Source organism: Haemaphysalis longicornis, unplaced genomic scaffold (genome assembly GCF_048455015.1).
Source record: "Haemaphysalis longicornis isolate Haplotype H1 unplaced genomic scaffold, Haemaphysalis longicornis Haplotype H1 scaffold_5, whole genome shotgun sequence".
In the NCBI taxonomy this organism is placed as follows: domain Eukaryota; kingdom Metazoa; phylum Arthropoda; class Arachnida; order Ixodida; family Ixodidae; genus Haemaphysalis; species Haemaphysalis longicornis.
The window spans coordinates 204,899,389-204,925,172 of NW_027526385.1; positions in this window are offsets into that span (position 1 = coordinate 204,899,389).

A 25,784-nucleotide genomic window follows, 5' to 3' on the forward strand; every position below is an offset into this window, starting at 1 on the left:
AATAAATTCGTTTGCAAGATCTTTACCTCTTAACGTGTGATCCCCATTTTTTTATTTCTGTTGGAAAAGTAGTGGTTATTTTTCATAGTAGATCCTTTACGGTGCACCATGTCTTATTGAGATCGTAACAGATGTGGGACAATTTGTTCAAACGGTATCGCATACGAGATTTTTATTTCACTATAAAGTTTGTTCCCGAGCAAGTTGTATGCTTTTAGTAGTATTAATTCACGTGAAGTTATGAACTCGTTAAATATTTTTTGTTTCTAGCTTTTATTTTGTGGAGTACTTTTTTGGTTATCCAATGTTTTCTGATTTTTCTGCAGCTCCGCACGATAACTTCTGGAAAGGCGATATTGTACAACTCAATTTTTTGTTAATAAACGTATAATACGGAACGTTTGGATCCGTCTCTTTCAAGTACTCGGTCAAATTTGGAAACGCTATGAGTTAGCGAAAATGCTCCGTATTGACCGAAGCACCTTCCGAAGTATTGTTCTTTCACTGGTTTTATTCGCAGCGTTGTACAATTTTTTGAAGCAAAACACCAAATAGACAAATGATCACTCAAAGCAATCGTTAAAACACCCGCTCAATTATCATTTCTGTCAAAATGTGTTAAGCAGATGTCAATCATTGTCTAACTTGATGGTGTGGTACGAGTAGGAATATTGATTACGTTAGAAAAACCATTTCCAGACAGAATATCGCAAAATTTTCTATTTAAATCTGAAACGTGACGATTAACATTGAAGTCCCCAAGAATAACAGCTGGTGTCTTGGAATTTAATATAAATTAAAACACAGGGTAAATAAACAGATAAAATTGGCTCAAAGACCCAGAAGGTGGACGATAAATCACACCTATACTAAAGGCACTTGTCTTTATGAAAAGTGATTCAATGTTTAGATCAACAATACAGTATTCCGGAACAACGTCATAAAAGTATTTGTTCTGAAAATAAATAGCGACACAACAACCTTTCTTTTTCTTCCTGCAGATTTCTTCGCAATGATACCCGTCAATCACTGTTGTATCGCTGGTACTCGAAAACCACGTCTCAGTAAAGGCCAAGGCGTCGAATTGATTATCCAAAGAAGATAGCAACAAGTTCAATTCCTCCGCTTTATTGTTAAGGCTTCGAGCATTTAAATGAAAAAAGAAAAATTGTTGGACGGTTTGTGAACACTAGAGCCAAATACACGGAATGAATCCGTGTCATGATAAGCGCATTACGAGCCTGGGGTAGCCATTGAAGAAAGGAAACGCTAAAACGCTCTTCCGTTTCATGTTAGCGGATTACGTCATCTTAACAAGATCACTTTCGGCATGAATACGGAGGGCCTTCGCGCCCTCGTGCTTCCGAACAAAGATGTGGCTGTTTCTTTGCCATGTGAAGGCGTAGTTCATCTCTTCGGCTTTTGTGCGTGCGAGCCACAGAAGCCGTTAGTTTGCTGCCGTTAAGTTCTCCAAAAACCACAACTTCGGATCTATAATCTGCAGAAGAGAGCGACTCTGGGCCCATTCTTCTTTCAGAGCTAGTAACGAAAGTCGAAATTTTATCACAGGCTCTTTTCGGGGGTGCTCTGGCAGGCGATGTGATTCTGTATCACAAGAAGAATATGGTAGTATCATTAGGGTTTTGTCTTCCAAGTAAGTAAGTAGGCGTAAATATTGCAGAGATTTTGATGTATACATCCACTGGGGCAATCCCAACGTGCTTCCAACCGTCCTCGCACTTTGGTAAAAACCACTCCTTTACCACTGCTAGAAACAAGTCGGTGCACTTCCTAAAAAAGATAGTGAGTGTGATAACCACCGTTGCCCAGCAGACACTGTGCGAGTGTCACAGCATTTATTATTCTGTTACGGCGGCTGGAACAAAAAAAGAAACACTAGTAGAGGGCGATCTCTGGCATTATCAAAGGGTAGGCCACAAAATACCCCATATTGTTGGCTGCGTACCTAGGTGTGCTGTAATCGGGGCCCGTGCGAATAGCGCTCTGTAGTACTAGCATTATCTTTCTCCGCTTGTCACAATTTTTTAAAGGCAGCTATTACACCAATGATAACTAAAAATACCCCAGCATTTTTGCTTCCACTGCGCGAATTTACTGAGGGGTCTTACGCGTGGACTATTTCGCTGCACAGTGTTGCATTTAGAATATTGCCAGGAAAATTTAACCACGTACACTGCTGTTCCTGTGGTTTGAATATTACAAAAAATATATAAAAATATATAAGAAGGGTGCTAACAAGGATTTCAAAAAAATTGTACTTATATTATTGTTTTTTTTTTCAGGGCTTTATAACGGTGGGTTTTTCAACAATAAGTTTTAGAAGAACTTTGATTTGTCGGCTAGGAATATATTTTGTAAATTTTTTTCTAATACCACAGAGGGAGGCAGAAAATAATAATTATTGTCGAAGTACACGTATGTCAGCCAAATAAACAAGACAGGTGCGCTCAATTTATTCAATAAAAAGGTTGTAAAATCTCTGGGTGAACATTTCACTTGAGCAAAGCTGATATTTCACATTCTCTGGATGCAGTGTAAGCCAGTAGCCACTTCAAAACTATTACGTAGCCTACATTGGTAACAACACCGGCGTTTGAAATTTGAACCGCAAAAGCCTAGAGCCAGGACGTATATTTTCACTAGCGTGCAGAGTAGACGTCGTCGCTTTCGCTTGCTGTGCTTTAACCTCCACCTTCTTTTCTTGTCGCACTGTTCAACACATAGACGTAGCATGTCATACTTTGCATTGCTTGCCGTTCACACGTGTTCTACAGATCCATGCAGTGCTATTCGGGCGGGAGCTCCTGAAGCATGCTCTATTCTCTGTGAGACAGGCCTTCTTTTCGGTCATTGGAATGCTCCTACGACAGTCCTCAGTCGCATGGTTTTTCGGCTTGCAGAAAAGGAAAATTCTATTCGCTGAGGTGTAGAAGCTGCACGTTGTGCGGAGCTGCCTGATGTCATCTTTGGGTTTCACAGCTGTCTTCTCCTGTTCACGCTGTGTTTCTTCCCAAAGTCCTAAATTCTCATGTAGAAATGCCATCAGCCTACCCATCATTTCAGCGAACTCTTTTTCTGTTCAGTAGTTTTGTGCGTTAACTTCCTTGGCTGAGCTGCTTCTTATCGCTTCTTTCGACTTAAACTATACTGATAGCTCCGCTAGAATTACTCTTTTCAACACTGGCAACAACATCGATGCATAACTTTCGGGTTCCACCTTCAGTGATTTCATTACCAATGTGTTGATCTGCACTCTCTGCCCAAGCGTGCCGAAATCGTTCGTTTGTTGTGTCGAATTTACTTTCTCCAAGTTCAACAGCTAACTCATGTGCAGCTCCGCCAATTTTTCTTGATTTTCGAACGTTTCTTGCAGTATTCATATAGCTTCATCGTAAACGGCCTCTGCGGAATACTGATGCCCTTCTATAGCCGCTGCTGCTACTCCGGTGGTAGGTGCTTACAAATAATTGTATTTCTGTCGATTGGTCATAGTAGATCTAAGGTGCACCGCTGACTCACACTGAGCCCAGAAGCGGTGCCACTCCAAAGCTGTTAACCCAAACTTTATCATTTCAAGCTTCAGTAGTTTCACTAGCTCAGTTACGTCTTGCGCTGTACTTGGTGCTACCGCCTGACCTGTGCTGCTTTTCAACTGTATTTGTACAGGCTCTTAAGTTCTTAACTCGATAGTAGACACAATTGCTGGTATTTTTATGTCATACTCAATTACTCTTTCAAAGTCGGCATCGAATATTTCTTCAGTCAGATATTTCTCCATTTGCTCGTTGGCGTTCTTGAGGGTTTAGCTTATCACTCTAATCAATGCCTTAGTCGCGACTAGTTCTTCTCTACTGCCTCTTTCATTTCCCGGTCTTCGGCTCCGTTGATAAGCTTCATGATCTGGTAGCGAAGCGCCTTCCTTCTCTTCATTATCCCTTCTTTGATCACATCACGGCGGTTTAAAAGACGCCTTACTTGGTAGCCGTTCTGATCCGCTGGTGGCAACTCCGCTCTCGACGCGCGATGCAGGTGAGTCATCTGGTCTGCCGCGGTTTCCTTCTCTGATGCTGAGTCGCAGGTATACGTCCCTTCTTGGCGTGGAGGTACAGTCCTGGTCACGGCAACATTTGCTCTTCGGAGGAAGACCAGTGACGGAATGGAACAAAGAACGTTTAGAATAAAGTAGAAGTAGCACGCGCTCGCGCAAAGGAGCTGTTTTCTTGCTCCTCGTCTTCAAGCGTCTTGATATTTCATAGCGGTAGCTTCTCATAGGCGAGCGAGCACCACCCTTAAAGAAGACCACCAAAGACGTGAGTGGCAAAACCATAGCAGCATCTGTTTCCCGCCCGCAATCCAATCAATGATTTATGTACTTCTTGAGTGGGGCACATAAAGCGCAGAGCCTACAATTTGTTTGCCTCTAAATGCCACTAGTTTACAGATCTTTGCATATTTTATAACAAAATCTTAAAGCTATTACACCCTGAATCCGTTTGCCCCAACCTTGTGCTGAAGCGCGAAGTCATTCAAGCCGTTGAACTCATTCTATAGTTTTATAAAAAACACAGCTTCAGTGTTCCTTTCTGACAAAAAACACTTCCCTTGCTCACTTCAATTTTATAGTTTTAGAATTGACCGGAAAAAAATATGAGTGGTCGTAATCTTCCCCTTACCTGACTTGCTGCTATAGAAAAGCCAAAAAAGTTTATCCGCATGGTTAATGGTAGATTAGAACAAGGGCAGGTTGCAGCCCGACTGACGCTCATTTTTTTTCATAACAGAATTACCAATGCAGCGAATGTAGTTTCCATGCCCAATTCATGTATACGCATTATTACTAGTTTGGTTTATTTTCCTGTGTTAATCTGGCCCGACATGACCTTAACCACATCAAAATGTAAGGTTGGAAAGGATTTCCTCAACGCGCATATATTATTTGGCTTAGCAAATGTTGTTTCCACGCCAAGCTTAGAAACGAGTTATGGCACAAACACAGTACTCCTTTATGCGCTTTGCGTGCAGTATCATATCCCGCATTCCCAAAAAACCGCCTAAAAATAACGAATCAGCCCTCCCCGTAGGTCTACCCAAGTTGTCAAAGTCACAAAAAAAACAAACATTCCGCTTTTATAAATGAGCTAATGGCCCTTTAAAGGAACTAACAAGAACCTTAGATTGATTCATCACCAATTTCCGCAGCGCTCTATTGCAATCAATTCATACAATTCTACACCTAAATTGCTGAAGCTCATTCAAATATACGTCTGATATATTGCCATTACACAATATTCGCCATACCCCTCGTTTGAGGAAATTTATTTAACGTGTCAGTGACGAGCCGAAACGATGAACGCGGTCGGTGAGAAAGCGAGAGCCCAGGCGCGTACGCCGTATATGACGCGGCAGATAAACTGCGGAGCGGGCAATATAATCAAGCTGAACAATCTCCTACACTGCCACACTGCCAAAATATTGTGAAATGCTTTATTGAAATGTTAGAAGACACGTCACCCTATTCACGCGAAAGTGTTTTAATTAACAAAGAACAGTAACAGCCATATACCGATCTCGTGGCTGCCCAACTTTCAACCAGTTTTTACGACGGGTAATAACGGCACAACCGGAGAGTCTGCAACTCGACGGTTTAATCTTTGTCAACAACATCATGGCACCGATAATGTTCGAAGTAATGAAAATCTGAGTGTTAAAATTTGGGGCGATGGCATCATCAGGTGGCTTGGATCGATTCAAGGCAAATATACCCTACAGCACAGAAACAATCATTTTGTCACAGTGTTCAGCAGTATTTCCAGTGTGCGGCCGAACTTGCATATAAACAGAAATATTCTGGATGTAAAAGGAGTACCTTTAATTCAAGTTACTACAACCACAATAATATTGACTTGTATTCGTTCGAAATTTAGTGAACATATAATCAAATCGCTAACTGATAAATTTCTTGTTTCCCGCATATTCTTTTACAATCACCCACGAGCCTTTCAGAAAGAGGTATCTTGTTACGTAAACTTTTCCCTGAATAATACACACCAATACAATGGTTTTTTTATAAACAAAAGAAGCCATAAATGGACCTGCACGCCAACGCGCAGACTTAAAGCTTGGTCGCTTCAATCTAGGCTACCCAATTTTCAATTGGGTAGTTTCATTATTTGCTAATGACAAGCAGTTTGTTTGCGGTAACTTCAATATGATCTTTTACCGTGGTCTTTGTGGTATTTTACAGGGCAGTGTTTTTAGTCGCCTACCTTTTTTGGTCGACTTTGACACTATTCCTACTAACATTCAACTCAATATCAAACTGTTGGTCAAAGATTGTTTTTACCCCCTGTACCTCTTCCCGTTGATTCTGCAGTTTTAAAATATGCTATTCACCACATTAAATATGGCGAAAAAAATGGGTAATGGGTTTAGACGTAAAAACTTCGCACTAAGCCAGTTTTATTGAGCGAGTCGCACCGAAACTTGAGGTACACCTTTGCGGGGTTTAAAACTGTTTTATATGTGCAGCAATACGTACACTGGCAATCCCTTCACCACCGATCTAGTTTGGTCAATAAACCAAGTAATCGTTTCTCAGGACCTTTACGGTGCCGTTGACCACCTGGAAATATTCAAAACTTTCTCAAACGTCTCTATTGATCAAAGATCCTCTCACAGCATTTCCGACAAACCCAAAATCAGCATGTGCAAACTGGACCCTTTTAAATACATTTATATTGAAAAACTCGGATCCGCTTAAAGTAGTGCATTATCTTGTTTCGCTCGGACTATCCATACAATGCAAGAGTATAGGCTGTTTAATTCCAGGCGGATATTAATTATTGGCCCTGGTGACGCAAAATTTCTGTTGCCTTTTTCCCAATTTATATGGTGCGTCCCGTCTGCCACCTGCTATTGGTCCCGCCACACGAAACGGTATGCCAGACACGCCAATGAGAAGCAGTTTAGCCTCTTACAGGCCTTACGAGCAGCCCGTATGTCACCTTATCCTAATTCTTTTGTGTGGAAACAATGAAAAATAACACCAATCTACATACTCATGCCATGCTCCAACCATGGCTCACAAAATTTAATTCGCAGGTTTCCTGAACAACCTTTTTACCCAAAATTACGAGCAATGCCTGTTGTATTAGCTCCCTCAGGTATTTAGGGTATTATAAAGGAATATATAAAAAAACTTATATATGTAACTTTATTAATAAAAGAGCTGGCTCAGAGACCTGTACGAATAGTAGAGAAGGAAAGGAGGGGGTCAAATGAGGACTTTTTCAGAATGTCAGCCTCACGTGCGAAGTGCGAGAGGGAACACACGACTTGGGCTGCGTGCGTGTGCTGTGGATGCTTGGTGCAGAACTCGTATGTTGCAAGGTGGTTGCGATGGCGCGCGCGAGTACTGTCAAGGTGGGGGCACTCCCACACAAGATGCTGCATAGTGGGGAGTACTCCCAGGTCACATGTTCGACAGGTGACGTCGAGATGGGAGGGCTCGACGTCTTCGGGTTAGTGGGAACAACGAGGGATATAGATTTGGTGAGTGCCGCTCCAGCTCGAGCCTTCTCGATAAAAACCTCGAAAGCACGCGGCCGTCCAATCGGTAACGGAAGTGGGCCCGAGTACTGATTCGAGAAGCACTTGCTGTCCGCGCTGCTGCAGGCAGTCACGCTAGTCGTCGGTGTCCCGGAGTGGACGGACGGTTGTGAATGCGTGGTTCAGCGGGGGCGAGCGGGAGTTCAGAATTTTCCTCGTGAAAGCGTGAGTGGCCTCATTTCCGAAGCCGCCCGTGTGCCCGGGAACCCAGGTCACGTGTACGTCCACATTATGTTGTACACAAAGTGCACGGCAACTGCTCCTAATTTCATCAGTTATGCAGCGGTGCCTTGAAATCTGCCGTAATTTTATGTGAACCTTAGGGGGTCATTGTAAGTGGCGAGGCGCTCACCAGATGAAAGGCGCCTAGAGAAAATTGCTGCTATAAAACTTCCAGGGCCATATAAATAGCCCCCATCTCCACTTCACTAGATGTGGGGTAAATCTGATCATCGTAGTATAGCACTAGGCTACGGCGCACGTCACATTGGCAGTGGTAGAAAGCAATGCCTGCGCGGTGGGTGGAATAATCCCAGGAGGCGTCTGTGAAAAGTTCCAAGGATTGGCATTGGCACGGGTAGCGTGAGCGGATCTTTAAGAAGCGTGGGTCGCTTAGGTAAGCCTTCGGGTAGTAGGATTGGTACGCAGACATTTTCATCCTCCTATGGTGCAATCTTTGCAGGAATGTTTGGCAGGTCTGTATGCTACACAGTGTCCAGAAATATTAAACGTTGATCAGAAAGAGTTCATGTGGCCCCGCTTGAGGAGCTGCGCCTTCGCTCTTCGATAGTCGCAGCTATTGCAGGAAGGCGAGATAAAAGACGGATGTGTTCTATTCGTGCGTGAAGGCAAAGACCGGTAATAACACGTATGGACTATTGGTAAAACACCTCTTATTTGGTTTGTGCCTGTGTGAGGTCAAAACACAAAAATCTGTAGCAAGCGCGGGAAGTTGGGTGTGCTAGTACTACCTTCCGGGCAACTTCCGTGCCCGCACCCCAACTGTGATGAGAAATCCTGTTAATGAAGTGAAGTATCCTCATCCATGCCACGCTAACGCTTTCGGCCATGCGTCAGCACATCTGTTCCCATGAAACCACACGCTCTAAACGCGAACCAGTCGGGTAGGTGGTCTTATTGTAAGCTAATCCCCGAGCCTTAGACAAACTTTAGTTCGTTCTTCCTGTGACCCTGCTGCACAAGTAAGGGATAACTAAATAAATAAATAAATACCGCAAAAAATTTATAACTAGATATATGAATAAAGAAAAATAAACCATAAAACATGTTATTATAAATAGAAAAAAACCATACTTCATACTAAAGACTTCCACGAGAAAGAGTTTCTGCAAGAATAAATTTAGGTAAATATTAATTATTTATTTAAACAAAAAACACATTTGAAATAATTTTATACAAGGCAGGACTAAGCAATACATATTCTACTGAGCTGTTCAGCCGGCGTCCTCTGACCACACTCTTCTTCCGGGAGGTACGATGTGTTTTTTTTTAATCGTTGTTTGGCGCGTTTAAAATATTCAGTGTATTTCAAGTTGGTGTACAAGAGAAAATGAGAGCAAAAGAATATTCGTCCAAAAATAAAGTCTGAGCCTTTTTAAGCAAGGGCATGCTGCAATTTCAGTCACTTTATACGTGAAGAATACTACGCATAAAGAGAGAACCAAATTTATTTTGAGCGTTTTTACAAAGCTCATGGTAAAACTTGCATGTTTTATTTTAAATATTTGATTGGTTTTTAAAATCACTTAAGAAGACATCCGAATAACGCTTTAAGAAAAAAGACAAACTTTCGGTATGTGTAGTGTCTCAAAATAGGGCTTGTTTTTTGAAGAGTGCGTCGAAAAATTGCCTCATTCGGCAGAGAAATAAGGAAAGTAAGAAGTACTGCTATTTTTGTAATTTAGGCCACCATCGCAGGTCATCATAACCCTGAACAGCCTGCTCAGGCCACTGAATGGCGAAGGCATGTCCCAATGACTTCCAACAGGTTCTGCCCAGCGCTGCTAGACACTACTGTTTGCTTCGGAATTTGCGTATTTCATCTCTTAATCGGGTTCGTGGCCTTTGCACTCTTGAAGAACGATCTCTTGGTATCCACACTACTGTCCGTAAAGTGTTGGTTCGTCTTACTACATGGCCAGCCCAAGTGTATTTTTTTTTATCTACTTGAACTAGGATATTGTTTGTTTCCTGAACTAGAAAGCACATTGACTGTCACTTGGTTATACCCCTACCATTACTCGCTTCATCGCCCGTTGCGCCGATCGATGGTGGCTTTCCAGTTTTTAGTAAGGCTCGACATAAGATCACCGGCAATATGAACTGGGTGTATGTTTTTTTGAATGATTGCGGTAGCACTAACCATCTGTCGAAGGCATTTATAATATCGTAGTTTATTTGCATCGTCACCTAAGCTGAAGAGGGCGCTTTTGGCAAGGTCATTCCTCGGGCAGTTCTTAGCCGCTGTTAGGGTATGGGAGTGACAGAATCAGATGGTCCACGTGGTTGTTGCACGTGATGTGTAAAAGCGTGATATCGGTGATTATAGTTAGTAATCCATGCAAAGAAATTTGATGCTCTAGAAAAGACTCGCCCATTGTGTTTTACATTTGTTTAGGTGAAGTGGGGAGAACTCGGTAAACGACGTAGGTCACGATGCAGGTGTGTAGGCAAAGCTTGACCTATAAAAAGGAAAGCAGGAGGACAAACCGGCCACACTGGAAAACGATCATTGACTGGCGCTGACTCAGCCAGTGCGGGAGCAGGTGAACGCGCCGTGGGCATGCAGGACAAGAAAAAAAGGCGCTGGGGATCGTGGCAAGGGACTTGAACGTACGCTACACGGAGAGGGAGATTAGAGGATGGGTGACAGGGGGCAGACGGTGCGGGTAGTTCTCGAAAAGGTGAAATATAATAATTGGGAAAACATACTCGGGCAGAAATTCGAGGAGAAACCGGAGGAACGAATGACGTTCTCCAGGGAAGGGCTGCTGGATTGCGGCAGCATCTAGGAAAGGGGGTGAAGGACCTTTGGGTGCTGTGACAACAAGTGCAGGTCATCTTGAGTACAGTACCCGATATCGTTGAGAGAGGGGTGCATGTTGAAAGGCGAATTGTAGCGGCACACCGAGACATGCGGGGGCTAATCAAGGAGCTGAGATTCGCCGTAGTAGATATAAAGAATGATGTATGATTGGTGTGCCGAAAAGGGCGTTACGCGTCACGCAGTTCACTTCAGCGGGCAGGTGCGAGCAGCCATCGAACGACGACACACCGCGCAAGCAGCGTCTTGTTTAGGCGGTCCAAGGCTTTTGTTAAAGTGGCATAGACAATTGCAAGGAGGTAAGGAAAGAGCTGGGTCGGTGCAGATTGGTGCGGGCAGACGAAAGCGACGATGACGGCGTTTAAAGTAGAGACGGGGGGAACTGATGATCGCATGCATAAACATGCAGGGCGGCAGGAAAAAAGACAAGTGGATGGAGATAATGCGCATCTAGAAGAGGAAGATATCCGGGTATGTGACCGAGACGCACCTTCCCGATCTCAAAGTACCTCAGGTAATTGGAGAATATTTTTGGAAGGTTTTAACAGGACAGGTTGATGAGGAAAATACGGGGAGTAGGAATGCGTATATGACAGGGGTGAATTAGAAGAGTGAAAGGATAACATGTCCGGATGAAAGGGATTGTTAAGGGTACCCAGATGGCTTTATGGGTGTCACACCTGTGGACGGGTAAGAATGGTGGCACGTCTTAAAAAGAATACAGAGGTTTTGAAATGCTCGGGGGGTACTTTTGTTAGTGAACATGAACACCCAAAGTGAACATCTAAACTAGTACACAGCCTCCAATGTGTGAGTAGCAGAAGCTGATCATCGCCAATAGGGAACAAAATCCGAGGATGAAATCACGTGGGAGTGTGGTGGGAGATAGTCGAGTATTGACTACTGCATTCTTTGACAGGGACCTTATGAATGCTTGCATGGCAGCCACAGTCAAGGCTGGAAGCCACAGTCTGGGTTGGAAGGCAGCCACTGTGTGGGCTGTGACCACAAGCGTATAAACTGGAGTTTTTGGTATATTGGGGTCGAATAAGAGTTAAACAGCAAAAAAATTGCGATTATAGCCAAAAGCGTCTTTAGAAGCGATTACAGCCAAAAGGTTCCTGAGATTATAGCCAAAGGCTTCCTTAGAAATAAATCATAAGGATACGAATCGCCAAAAGCCTCCTTTTATTTTCGCCTGGAATAATTTCTGCACTTCCTGTAATACTTGCTTGTATAGCTCCAATATTTAGTCCACCTCCAGCTGATTTCCTCCTGTCCTTTCGGCCTGCCTGTTCCCTCTAGACTCCTTTTAGCACCACTCTTAGCCTCCTTGATTTCTTTGTTCAACCAGCTTCTTGGTGTTTTCTTTCCTTTCCATAGATGGGCCCTCACCGGATTGACGATTTTTTTCGGTTTTGATGACCCTGTCTGACGTGCCGAAAAAGGTAAGGAATCATGTGCAGGCGTTATGGAAATGCAAGAGTCGATCAGAAGGCGGTTATATACAAAATGAATAGGGCATATGCCAATGAAGAGGAAGCTTTGGAATACCTTCGTAAAATCTTCATGGAGAAGTTCGGTAAGGTGGATGAAGAGGCCTCGCACCGGTACGATATAGCGACTGGTAGGCCGGTAGGGCTGCAGATAGATGCGGACAAGCTGAAATTTAAAAGAGCAGAGGAAAAGGCTCCCAAATTACCACGGTAGGCACGGATGGGATGCCGATTAGTTGATTAACCGATTCGGACCGAAGAGGAACAAAAACCTCCTACAAGCAAGCTGTACGAAAAAAGATAGAAAACACGCCGATACCGGCCACCTTCAAAATTAGCAGGATTAACTTATTGCACAAGGGCAAAGGAAACAGGACTACCACAGCTCGTATATGCCAGAAGTTATCATGTCAGTGCTTTACAGGTTAGCAATTCATGCAGTGAAGTTCGAACTAGAGAAGTGGTATAGGAAAATGAGATTTTATGGGAACTTCAAAATGATCTTCGAAAAATACGACAACTTTTATGTAATACGCCTTTGCATAGAAATGGCGAAGATGCAAAAGAGACCTTTCTAGATAGCCTTTATGGGCATTACACTGGCGTACGATAATGTAGACGAGGAGCGGCTATGAAGTATAATAGAGCGAAGGGAGAGAGAGCAGAATTTATTAGCCTAGTCAGGAAGCTATTGGGAGAGAAATAAGTGCACATAGCTTGGGAGGGGATAACAGACAAAAGGTCTGTACATACCTAACGGGTTTGAACCACTGATGTCCTTCATATCAACTTTTGTTCATGATCTACATGGCGGTCCAAGAAAGGAAGCTAGTCGTCAGTAATCTTGGGTCAACCTATCATGCACAACAAACGTGCAGGTGGTGGAACAACGGGTTAGAGGACTAATGTATGCAGTTGATATGATGTTGATGGTGGACAACTGTATAAGTATGCAGAGTTTGGTGAATATATGCAGTGAAGAAACGAAGCTCCTAGAGCCATCCTTTAGCCGAGGAAATCTGTGTTCATAGACTTCTACAGCCCGAAATTTTATTTTCATAAAAACTTGCTCTGTATTTGCGTGATTAAGTACACCAGAATAAAACGCTCAGACAGGAAGTGATTCGGAAAGGCTAGTGGCGCAACCAAGAATATCAAGAAAAGAGTTGTACTAAAGTTGTACTAAAAATGTTGTACTAAAAATGTAAAACTCCAGTTGTACTAAAAATAGTAAAACTCCAGTTGTACTAAAAATGTTATGCCCCAAAATTATTAAAATTCATGTTCGAAAAACAGAGTTATAAAATGCACACAAAGCAGTTTGTATGCGATAACGTCAGGAAATGGATGTGAAATAAAATACATTACAATCTCTATGGTTTTCGCAAAGTCGTGCTTGTAGTGAGAATAGGTGGTTAGGTAGTTTTAATGAACGCCGCAAGGGTAAAGCGATAGAGAAGAAAGACCTCGTGGCTTCAATTATTATTACGATACTGTTCAATCAAGGTGACGAATTTTTTGACGAGATCCAGAAGTACAAGAATAAGGAATAAAACTACCAAAGCCCTTTCGGCTTGAGAGAAACGTATTACAGCGGGCTTTGACATCGCGCGCTTTTTACAGTACAACCTACGACGCATCGTGGTTCTTGTCAACGGCTCTGAAATGCACTTCACCCTTGTTTTTTTGTTCCCCTATATCGCACGGTTGTTTCGAAGTACTAAATATGTATGCTAAAAATATTTATTCAACTTTATATCCGAGTACCATAATGTTGTAGCGATGACAATTACCGAACATGAGTAGTCCTTCTGTTACCAAACAACTTGTTGCCTCGGTACAAAATACCACAATAAATATTGTACATATTGATACCAGTAAGAAAAATTTTTATTCTCTGATCGACTCGGAAGAGTAAAGCATGGTTCACGAATTTTCTCATGAGCCTCCTTGATTAGGAATTCTGTCCGGAGAACACCATCGTCAGTTACGCGCTCAAAAATAGTTTTTAAAAGAAAACTTGAGTGCCATTCCAAAGTGGCAATCTGGCGTAAAACGCTCAAGGTGGGACTCCTAAATTGTACAGAATGCTGCCACACCTAGAGAAGTGCAAAAGAAACAGTTATTAGGAAGCTGAGAAATATCAGATTTGCTTGTTGTAGAACGATCGCTTGCCTTAGGTCTGACGCATTTACCTAAGGCACGAGTTTATGCTCCTTATCAGTAACTGGTGGTGTGGTATCTATTTGAAAATTGAGGGACAGAATGGATATTCAAGACTGGTAATACATTCCAATGCAGAGAAAAAAAACTCGAAGACCCTGCTTACGTGTGCACAGGAACGACTGCAACATTTTCTTCGTTGCAACTTGCGTAAAGGATTCACTGAACAAATCAGCTCACCTTCAACGGAACAAACCAGTTCACCACTGTTCAGTTCGCAAATCACACATCAGTTCACAAATCACTGAGCGGAACAAATCAGTTCACCTTCATGGAAGCGACAGCGCTCAGATAAAATGGCAGACTTTATTCCTCTAAAAAAGGCCAAATCTTTGACAGCTCTCCAAAGAAAGTGGTTAGTGTACTCACGCTGCCGCTTCCCTTTGTCGCAGAGGAGCAAAATGCCATCGAACTCTTCAGTGAGGAGCATTCCGGAAGCGGCAATTGAAATACCACTTTAGTCAATTTAGCACGACTGTATGGTGAACGTTTCGAGAGACAATTAAAAGAGACAGGAACGCCACCTAACCGATGGCGTCCCCATACTCGCGTGTACACTATTGATGGACCGAAAAGGCACAATAAATTGTTCACAGAGACTCTCCTAAAGGCTACAACCCCAAATTCAAAAACTTCAGCTCAACGTCTGCATTACACTGCTGTTCAAATGTTTACATTAAACAAAAAAACTTTGCGGTGAATGAAAGGTTAAAAGAACAATAACCACTAATGAGTACGAGGTTCATGTTCACTTGCAGTAAATGTTTCTATTACGACGCTTTGGGAAATTTTAGGGACTTATCTAATATATACCAATTTGACTGCGGTATCCAAAATTCTCAATTTGTAGAATTGATAAGCGTTGTTAAAAAAAATTGCAGATAACATACAAACCTAAGCTTCATTTTAAACCCTCCTCGGAAAGTCGTCACTAGAGGGTTCAGTTGTCAGTCAGATGTGAAACAATGCGAAAAACGACTTAAGACAAATTATCCTGAACATTCAAAGTACCAGAAGCCGTGAACATACTGCGGGCGATTTCAACTAACAGTAGAGCAAATGCTCTAAAAAATAAGGCGTGTAATATATAATCATGTAATATATGACAAGCCAAAAATGAGGGTCCAAAAAACAATAAACTAAATGTTGTACATTGGTACATTCTCATACTTTGATACTCATTGCATGAATGGAAGAATTGACCACCGTATAATTCTTTACCCTTACGTTGTTAAAATATTTCAGAAACACTGGTTTATTTAGGTCATTAGGTCAACAATTTTTCGTTAAGCAAGGAGCAAAGATGACGATTATAATTTACATTTCTCGTGTTATGCTTGAGGTCACAAGGCGTGCTCAATAAAACCGCAATGTATAGCTTTCTTCTCGATCGTGTATTCGAGAATAAATCTCTCATTTTCCAAAAGAAGAAAGTGTTTGCGGTCTGGATTGCCGTAGCAGTACTTTCACTTCTTAATCTTTGTTGATAAATGTTGTGTTTTTTGTGCTGTTTTTACGTCTATTGTCGTTTGGCAGACTAATTTTGGGTGGAAGATGTTTTACATAATCAAAGCTTTGTCCAGAGCAAATGCTATTCCTCGGTAGTTCAAATAAACGACTCTCTTGTATAATTCATGCAGTAACTTTTACGGCACACTACTCTACTGGCTCAGGCTGTCTGAGAACAATGCTCTGAGGTTACAAGAAACACTTGCACAGTGACCAACCTTCGCAGGCCCCTAACACCGCCATTTAGTTTCGTAACAGCAATCATGAGCGCTAACAAGTTCACGAATGCGCAGAAATTGTAGACGGAAGATAATGATTGCTTCCGTAAATTTTTCTCGACAAACGCTATCGCGAACAGGACAATGATTTTTTAGTGTATTTCAAGAAGGGATTTTCTACTGCTCCCACCGTTTTTACGAATGCTCGTTTACATGCTCGTTTCTCTGGTGCAGCCAGATGGTGCAGCCTCGTTTCAGATGGTGCAGCCAGAGAAACGAATGCTCGTTTCTCTGGCTGCACCATCTTACACTTTTTTGGTCTTCAAAGTGGTTATTGCTGTCATTTATTAGGTTGTAGATAGCCGAAAGCACTATTACCCTAAGGGATACGCATAGAAGATATAGTATGAGAACGTCCTGGCTCACCCAGTATTTGTTCAGTGTTGTTCCTGAAAACGTATTATGTCTGTGTTAGTTTTCTCTTGTGGGTTACAAGCATCAAAATGAATTACTTTTGTGCTGGGTTTTGTAAGGTATACGTGATTTGCCCTTCATATAGAAAAACATGTAAACCTCTATTTTATGCTATAGTGTAGAATGGAGCTCTGTGAAAGTTTGTAAGATGTTTTGTTTGTTTTGCCGGCCAACTTGGCGTTCAAAAAACCAAAATACATCAAACTGTATTAAACCATTTTTCTATACCTGGGAAGAATTTTATGAGTAATTACCGCGAAGACAGTCTGAATGGCGTTGGTGCGTTTGCCGATTTATACACGTTCCTGTTAATTGATACGCCGTTAACGTATGCGTTAACACAGACCAAACTTTTTGTAATCCCGAGATGCGATGGCAATGTCATTATTTCGCCTTCGCTGCGTTGAGGGTCGTAAAGTCAGCATGACCTCATTGTGCAGTCGGAATCTTGTCCAGTCAGGTAGGAATGGTATAATCGTTGATTCTAGATGCGACTGCATCTCATTCACTCGTCTTGTCCATGCAGCGTCGTCGGCGTTGTTGTCGTCCGCCCCTCCCCCATTCCCGCCGCGCGAGCTGCGCTCTCCGCCACTCACCCCCTCTCCACTCCGATGCCCCACTCTCGCGAGGGGCATTGGATTGGATTCGAATGAATTGACTTGGCTTGGCTTGGCTTGACTTGGCTTGGCTTGGGTTGACTTGTCTTGGCTTGTCTTGGCTTGGCTTGGATTGGATTGAATTGGATTATTTTGGATTTGGATTGGATTAGAATAAAGTGGATTGTGTTGAATTGTGTTGCATCATAGGCGCGGCAGACACACTGGCGCCGGCGCATGTGCCGTACTCTCTCTTCCGCGGTCTCCTCTCCTTCGGGCGCACTGTGCATATAACCGGTGTGCCGCTGTCCGGTGGCCCTTCGGTCGACGGTTGCTCTCCGCTTGCACTTGAACCCCCTCAGCGTCGCATCACACCAGGGTTCCAGCGACGAGAGGTAGGCGTAATTTTTCTTTCTGATATCTGTCACCCAATGATCTGTGGAGGCCTTTTAGCCGGACAACGTGGACAGCGTATTAGGTTGATATTCCTGACAAATATTGCTTCGTTTAGAGGAGAATTTGTTACTGATGTGTCAGATGCTTCGGACGACGTCGTGTAAGCCAAAGATCCACTCGAACAGTTCTCTACACATGTCTGCGTAGATCTTCAATGTCACATATAAGCAAACCGCCACATTATATCACGGACCACACAGAGATATTCTGAAGTATCAGTATGCTCCCGCTGTTTATGGTGAAACTACGCGACCGCAAACATTGGAATCACGTCCGCACACTTAGAGATGACTCGTACATCTTCGGGAGTATTTGGGTATCCGGCATTCAGAGATTCTGCAGTTCTACCTCTGCTGTGTACTCTTTTATCTGACCGTGAAATAGCAGGACCACCTGTAAGACATTAGGGAAGATGCGATGATGATGATAGTTGGTGCTTATGGCGCAAGGCCAACAAACACAAAGAGCGCCAGAAAAAAACAGTCATTTGAAGGTTGATGAGACCGTAAATAGTAAAACCTGCGAGTAGAGGTAAAAGTGACGCAAAAGAAAAGACAATGGAGATGGCTTGTATATAGGTCTAGGATGAATACACATGATACAAGAGCTGCAAAAATTTCACCTCAGAGAAAAACCTACGAACACGTTGAATAGCAAATATTGGTTCGTCGGCTAAAAAGTATTATGGTTGCAGTGAAATCTGTCGTTTGTATATTTCAGGGAAATGTTTGTGTTGTGTTGTGTCAAGTGCCTTGCATGTGATTAGCATTTGAACTATGGATTCGTCCCTTTCACATCTGCTACTCATGGGTCGCGAAAATCCAGTGATCAGATGGGAATACGTTACATGTGTGGCCTATCCGCAGCCTGGCAAGGGAGACTTCAGTGTATCTATTGTGCCAGTCAGTTGGGTAGCACCCCAATTGTGGTTTTATTACGTGTACTTTGTTGTCTGTGTGTTGACTCGACTGCAATTACCATGTCTTACGAAGCTGTTGAGCTGTTGTCTAATGTGTGTCTTTTGGTCGGTGTAAATTGCTGTTGTTATGTCAACTGTGGTCATGAAAGCAGCAGCACCAGCTATGTCATCCGCGGTCTCATCGCCAGGGATCGCACAGTGAGCTGGTACTCAGCATATTGGTATTTCTAAATTTCAACCATATGCAGTCCTTATAACCTTCAAAGGAACATTGACAACATAGTTTTTAGACGACCTTCCTAATGACAGTGCCTGCACAACGCTAGCGTACCCTGTTACGTCAGTGAGCTGCAGAAAAAAAAACATACTTGTCACTTACGTACAGTATGTGGTGACCGCCTAGCTTTTACTATCGCATTTCGCACCATTTGAGCGAACATGGGCAAAATGTTAATTAGTCGGGATATCCTGCCATTCTTTTGGTTGTGTTATTCACAGCCTCATCAATTAAGCCCTTCGAGAAAAGCCTGGTTTTTGTACACTAAAAGGCAGATTCTCATTAAACATTTCTAAACACTCTTAGTTAACCTTATAATTTGTTTCGGGATTAAAAAAGAACAACGTTTTGTGACGTTTTTTTGCAACTTGTGGTGCATTGCGCAAAGTTCTCATTTATCGGCATTGCTAATCTGGAGGAGGTGTTCTCGTAGAAATGAAGCAATACTATTTTATCCACACATATGACTGTGGCGTGTAGAAAAGACTCTTTTTTGAAATGGGAGGACCCTAGTCAGGAAGATTAAAATCCATCAAGTTACTTAGCCGCATCAAACAGCACAAGAATATAAAAAGGCAGAACAATGGCGATAATACTTTCAGAAAGCATGTTTCGGATCACGCAAAGGTTTTTCCATTCAACCAGTTCTTTGCTATAGGACAGCTTTTCTGTACACATATAAAGACAACATTCCTGAAGTGAGACTTGCCACAACACCCATGTAGAGCAAGTTAACAGACAGGTTCCTGGAATAACTGATTGAACAAACCCATTACAATTCGAAAAACTGCCACATACGGAGAAGAAATATCCATTCACAATTTGTGTCGCTTTCCGAAGAGTGGTTCACTACATTCAGGAGACCTATATTCTTTATAAGGCGCAGTTCCAGAATGCTCTTTTCTATTTTTAATGCTAAAATTTCGATGAAGTATTTTTTCTCGCCAAGTTTTTGTGTTCTTTAAAACTTTTTTTCAAACAATTGTGGGAGATCGGAGGCTTTTATTTCAGGTATTTAGACAATACAACCAACCGAACCCGTGTACGTCAATGTTCCGCGACTATCATCATAACATGGCATACATTTTTATGATAAGAAACAATGCCAAATTGACAACTTTTTTGCATTCATTCTCGTTCCTTAAAATATAATAAACAAGATGTACATCGGCGTTCGCTGTTCTCATGTAGCTGGTGATAACCTGATATACTGAAGGTAGCGAATGACGAAAACACGGATGACAAATGACGAAAATATCTCTTTTCTCAGAGAAAATATTACCCATAGAGCATATGCCTGGATTGTTGTTAACCATCATATTTTGGTTACTTTGAGGACGCGGTACAAGGAGGCGTGTGTTCTCCTGCGCATATCGCTGGTATTTAAGAGAGTTATCTGCATGCAGCCTAGTTGCCGTATTGAAATACAAAAGTCTCGCTCACATATAGTGAATTCATGTTATTATGAAGCAAAAAACCTACTGGCCAATTATGTAAACAATACTTTGTGGCCCAAAATTTAACTAGCCTTTATTCCTGCACGCAATATTTGAACTCCCCAACTCCATTTTAAAATAAAAAAAAAACTGCTATTAGAGAACTGCATTATATTGTCGTTATATATATATACCTCTTTAATATTCAATTGTACCAGGACCAGTGCCGTCGACAATTCACTAAACGGGCCGAGGGTGCCAAGGGTGGCACAGGTAATAAGCTGGGGAGGGAGCCGCTGCAAGCCACTCCAAATGCATCTCCTCCGTGTATTCAAATTCCCTATGGGGGTCTTTAGATGATCCACGGCAGGAGAGGCGCAGTCCCTGAAAGAGAGGGTTGCCACCATCACCGCTCCAGGCCCAGCTAGCGGAGTGCGGACGCGTTGAGCTTGATGACAATCCCACCATGGGGATCTGCGGGGGCCATACCCGTCTCGCATACGTAGGTCATCGCCAAAACGAGATGACGGTTCCCCCGGTGAGCTGCTTCAATCTACGTTACCCGAGAAGAAAGACGATCTTGTCTGGTGCGTCAGAAAAGATGATATCGGGGCATTTGGACTCATAATTTTAACATCAATTTTTTTTCGAGCTGGAATTTAGGGTCAGGAACGTGTGGAAGAAAATCTTGCCGAGCTCGGACGTCATTGCCTGCGCCAGCAACAGCGTAGCTTTTCCTTGTCGCGCTTAGAAGGCTCGTGCCGCCACCTGTCGCAGTCACAGTACAGCTGGTGCAAGGACGGCTTAGGAAACCCCCCGTATGGCTTCCTCTCTACCCCGTTCCGAAGACTGTTGCAGTTAAGAAGAAGGTTGCAGTTTTGAAGGAGGAAACGGAAGAAATAATGCCGCATTAAAAAAAATGAAAAGAACGAGAAGTACTAACTGAATCATCATGATAGGCAACGTCCCATTAGCCAGCAAACGCAATCCGGATGTTGTCCACCGAATGAGTTGGAAAATTTCCTGCAAGCGATAGTCCCTCTTCGCCCTTCCCTAGTCAGGAGCGACACTGCGACGCATGTGGGTACGCTCAGATTGTTCGTGACGTTGTGTTCATTGTGCATGAAGGGCAGACGGCGACATCACGCAGAAACCTTCAGCGCATCAAGAAGAAGGGAAACGCAGTAATGCCGGCCCGGTCTCCTTAAAACCCAACGACCAAAGTCAGCCGAACTAGTAAGGCACGTAGAGCCACGAGCTTCATTTTTGTGCCCAGTTTACTTCTTAAGACTTCTTCCGAAGATGAAACTTTTGACCCCAGCGAGAGTAGGACAGTTGCAGACTCAGGCAGCTCAGGTAAGGCAATTTGGTCGCGTTACCAGTTTCAGTTTAATAAGTGCTTCCAGCAAAATTTTTACATGCGGTTCTCCCGGGAATGTAGATGGTGCCATCCCGGAACCATTGATAAAGCGGCGCGGGATCACTAAGTACGTCCAGGCAGCGCAATGCATAAAGCCGGACTTGATGTGTCGGGGAAGAATACATTCGTTTATTGCGAGAGCACATGCTTCATTATAATATAATTATATATTAAACAACAACAATATTTAATATTATAAAATAATATTATAATAACAATATTATTAACATAATAATAATACAATATTCATCATCAGCAGCCTCTCTTTGCCAATGCAGGACGAAGGGTGTGCCATATATCTTCAATTATCCCGTCGTGTGCTAACTGCGACCAATTTATCCCCGCAAATTCCTTGATTTTATCTTTCCACCTAACATTCTGCCTGCCCCCTGCAATGCATGCCTTCTCAAGGAATCCACTCTGTTACCCTTAATGACAAACGGTAATCTTGAGTTGGCCTTACATTTCCTACCTACGCCCATTTCTTAATTTCTGCTGATACGCCCTTACACGCCCTTGTTTCTAACACACTAAGCTGTTTCTTGTCTCTTAACATTACACTTACATCTTTCATTTTGTTGGTCGTTGAGTGGCCCTCAATATTAAGGGGCCCTCAAAGGCGTATTGAGCCAACTAAATAAACCAGAGTGACTGTTATGTTGGTAATGAACGTCGTCTGTGCCATGTATAACATTTTACGTGCATGGAAAGCTCATACTTTTGTCGCAAAGTTTGTTGTTGCGTTCACACCCTCATTAGCAGAAATCTTGCAATTGAACGGCTTTTTCTCTCACTTCCGCCCAAGGGAACCGTCGGCTGCTCAGCGTTTACGGATCGTGGCGGCACCTTTGGGTATTATGCGTTTCATGCAGCACGCTGAACGCTGTCTTCGCGCTGAATGCTTCTTAAGGCGCCTTGGCTAGGTTGACACGACGATGACACGGCGATGACGACGCCGAGTTCATAATTCGCAACCGCCTTGTCACACGACGCCGACATCGGCACAGACACGTGTGCCGATCAAAAGTCTGCGTGGTATGAGTGTCTTACAAACCGAAGACGCTGACTAGGACCGGTCGCCGAACGGTCGTCGGGAATATATCTAAAAGCGACCACTGCACCCCGACAGCAATAGTGCCGCAAAAAACACGGTTCTGTTTTATGACTTGCTAGAGTGTAATAAACATAATAAGGTCGATGAAGTTCATACAGCTCAACACATGCAATTCGTGTATACGCTTACGACGCTCATTTGTTTTGTTTGGCGAAAATTCGTTTCCGGGAGTTGCAAACTGGGCATTAGTGTGCGACAAGCAACGCTTCTAGAAAATATGAGCTGACTTAACAGCATAACAGCCATTAAAAATGTTTATTGGGTAAGAACTGAATATAGACCAAAGTTTTTAACGAAAAGCGTAAACCAAAAGCACGCTGAGCACTGTTCCACGAGGGCGAAATTGCCGTCGCAGCCAGAACAGTGTGGTTGCCGGAGATCAGACATAGCGGGGGCTTTATGAAACCTTACTGCGCAACTGTCGTTCAAGAAAGGCTCGGTTAACCAGCCAGGAATCCTTGCAATCATGGACGAAACATTGATGTGACACCAAGGGTGGGCCATAATGTAGTGTACAGGTTATTTCAGCGCCATTACCGGTTATATTTTGGCACATTCGACTAATGCGTGGCTCCTGCTCAATCAAAGCCGCTGGTTCAAATCCCGGTATGGTGTCACCTTCTCTTTTTTTCTATACAAGTGGCATGGTTTGGGAATCGTACATGCGAATCCTAAAAAAAGACGTCTTGGTTGCACTGTGGAACTACCGTGTCTAATCTCAATGCATCATTTAGACCTTAGCTACAATTCATTGAGTTTTAAACTTGCACTTTAGATATATTTAAAGAGAATTCTTCTTCCAGACGACGAAATACTCCGCGGCCTGCAATAAAATAGGACCACGAAATAGGGCTGCGGCCTGCAACCACACTGACCACGTATCGCACCTGAAGCCCTGAGCATGTAAAAAATGAACAAAGGGCCTTTATAGAAAGAAAATGCATTCCAGGCCCTCACAAATAAAACCGAGGGTGAAATAATAGCTCTGTGTTTATATGCACAGCTGAAAAACGAGGCATGAACAAACGGCCCCTCAACTTTCACTGCTCTTCCAAGACCGTTCGCAATGACTGTGACGGTGTAATTGTTTAGCAGTTCGTCGACCCAAAATCGCCCAGCAGTTTCCCAGAACGCAAGGGAAGGGAGTTAAGAATGGACACCATGACGCACTCTGGAAAAGTGCTGAATCGCACCGCGCAACTCTCCCGCTGCTTTTTGTTACTGTTATATATTGCTACATAACTCGCGGAACACTTCACATAGCATTGGACTGCATCACCTAGTGGTCAACTCATCGTACACTTCATCTATGGGTACGTGATTTATAATTGGGCGCGCAAGGTAAGGCTAGATACGACGAAGAGATCGCCCAGAAACGGACTGGCACGAGGTGCATTGGGTTCCTTGGTTTTGGTCTCTTGGCCTTCAGCTATAAATATCTCAAAATAGTTTTTTTATTCGCATCTGACACGTAACATCTTTTTGGTGGAGGTTGCGGACTGCCCTCCCTGTGCCAGTCACCAGCGCAGCTACACCATACAACGGAGCTTTGGAGTGCGCGACACATTCGTCGATGAACGATGCCTCAACCCCCCGAAACCTCACCCACCACGCCACTCGGCATCGTTTCCCAGCCCCGTGACCCAGGCTTTTTTAACGGTGAGGATGAACCCGATGTGGAAGAACGGATCCGCATATTTGAACGTACCAGCGCCCATTCCGGGTGGGATGACACAATTGTGCTGGCTAATCTGGCTTATCGTCTTAAAAAAAACGCCCAACACCTGGTTTGAGACAAATGAGCACACATTGACCGGCTTGGACGTGTGGAAAGAGAAGTTGCGCGAAATATTTGGCCGACCCGTGGAACTCTAGCTCACCACAAAGCAACAACTAACGTCCCGAACACAGTGGACAACCGAATCCTCCATCACGTACATACAACATGTTTTGGCCATGTGTTCAAAGGTTGATTCGCGAATGTCGCAACCCAACAAGGTGGGTCACGTACTCACAAGGCATTGCAGATGACGCCTTCCATCTACTGAACTGTAAGGATTGCACTACCGTTGAAGCCATCTTTAAGGAATGCGGACGCTTTGAGGAGGCAAAATGTTATCGCATTGCCTACCAGTTTTCTTGAGTGCATCACACAGCGGCTACCTCGTCTTGTCAAGATGTGACGCTGCCACCGCGCACACCGCTGACGCCAAACACGGCGGCTCAGACTGGGAGCCTGACCATAATAGTGCCCGGGGAGATCAAAGCTATGACCGCAGTCGCCGCTTCTTCTTACACCCTTGCGCGGACCACCCCAAGATTTCCCCCATCCAAGCCGTCGTTAGAGATGAGATCGCTTTCCTGTGCCTTCTATCGGTTTGTGCCATGGAACGCTACCATCCCGTGAACGGCGCCCGCGCACCCTTTACAGGTAATGATGTCCCGCCACGTTACGATGTTCCACCGCCATTCCGAAGGCGCAGCACTGGCGAATGGAGAACAGCCGACGACAGTCCCATCTGTATCAACTGCCCTAGCGTCGGCCATGTCGCCCTTTACGGCAGTAGCAGCTGGTATCCATCTCCACTTCCACGGTTCTTCGACAACCGCTACTCCGACTACTACCCTCGACGATGTCCCTCCCGGTACTCAGCCGCCCTTCAAAGCCGACAGCAAACGACGCAACCGCACTGGCCGTTTGGCATCACCTCAGCGTCGCCAATCGCGTTCGCCGCAGCCCCGCCGCTAAATCCCGCCGTTTACTTTTTCAACCTCCATTTCGGAAAACTAGTCAGTGCAGCCCCCAGAGGTGATGCTGCATTAATGACCCGGATTGCAATTTTTTTTAATACGATTACAAATCCCAGTTTGATAGACGTTCACGTTGATGGTGTTCGTGTTAGCGCGTTAGTCGACACAGGCGCAAATATTACAGTTAAGATTTCGAACCTTC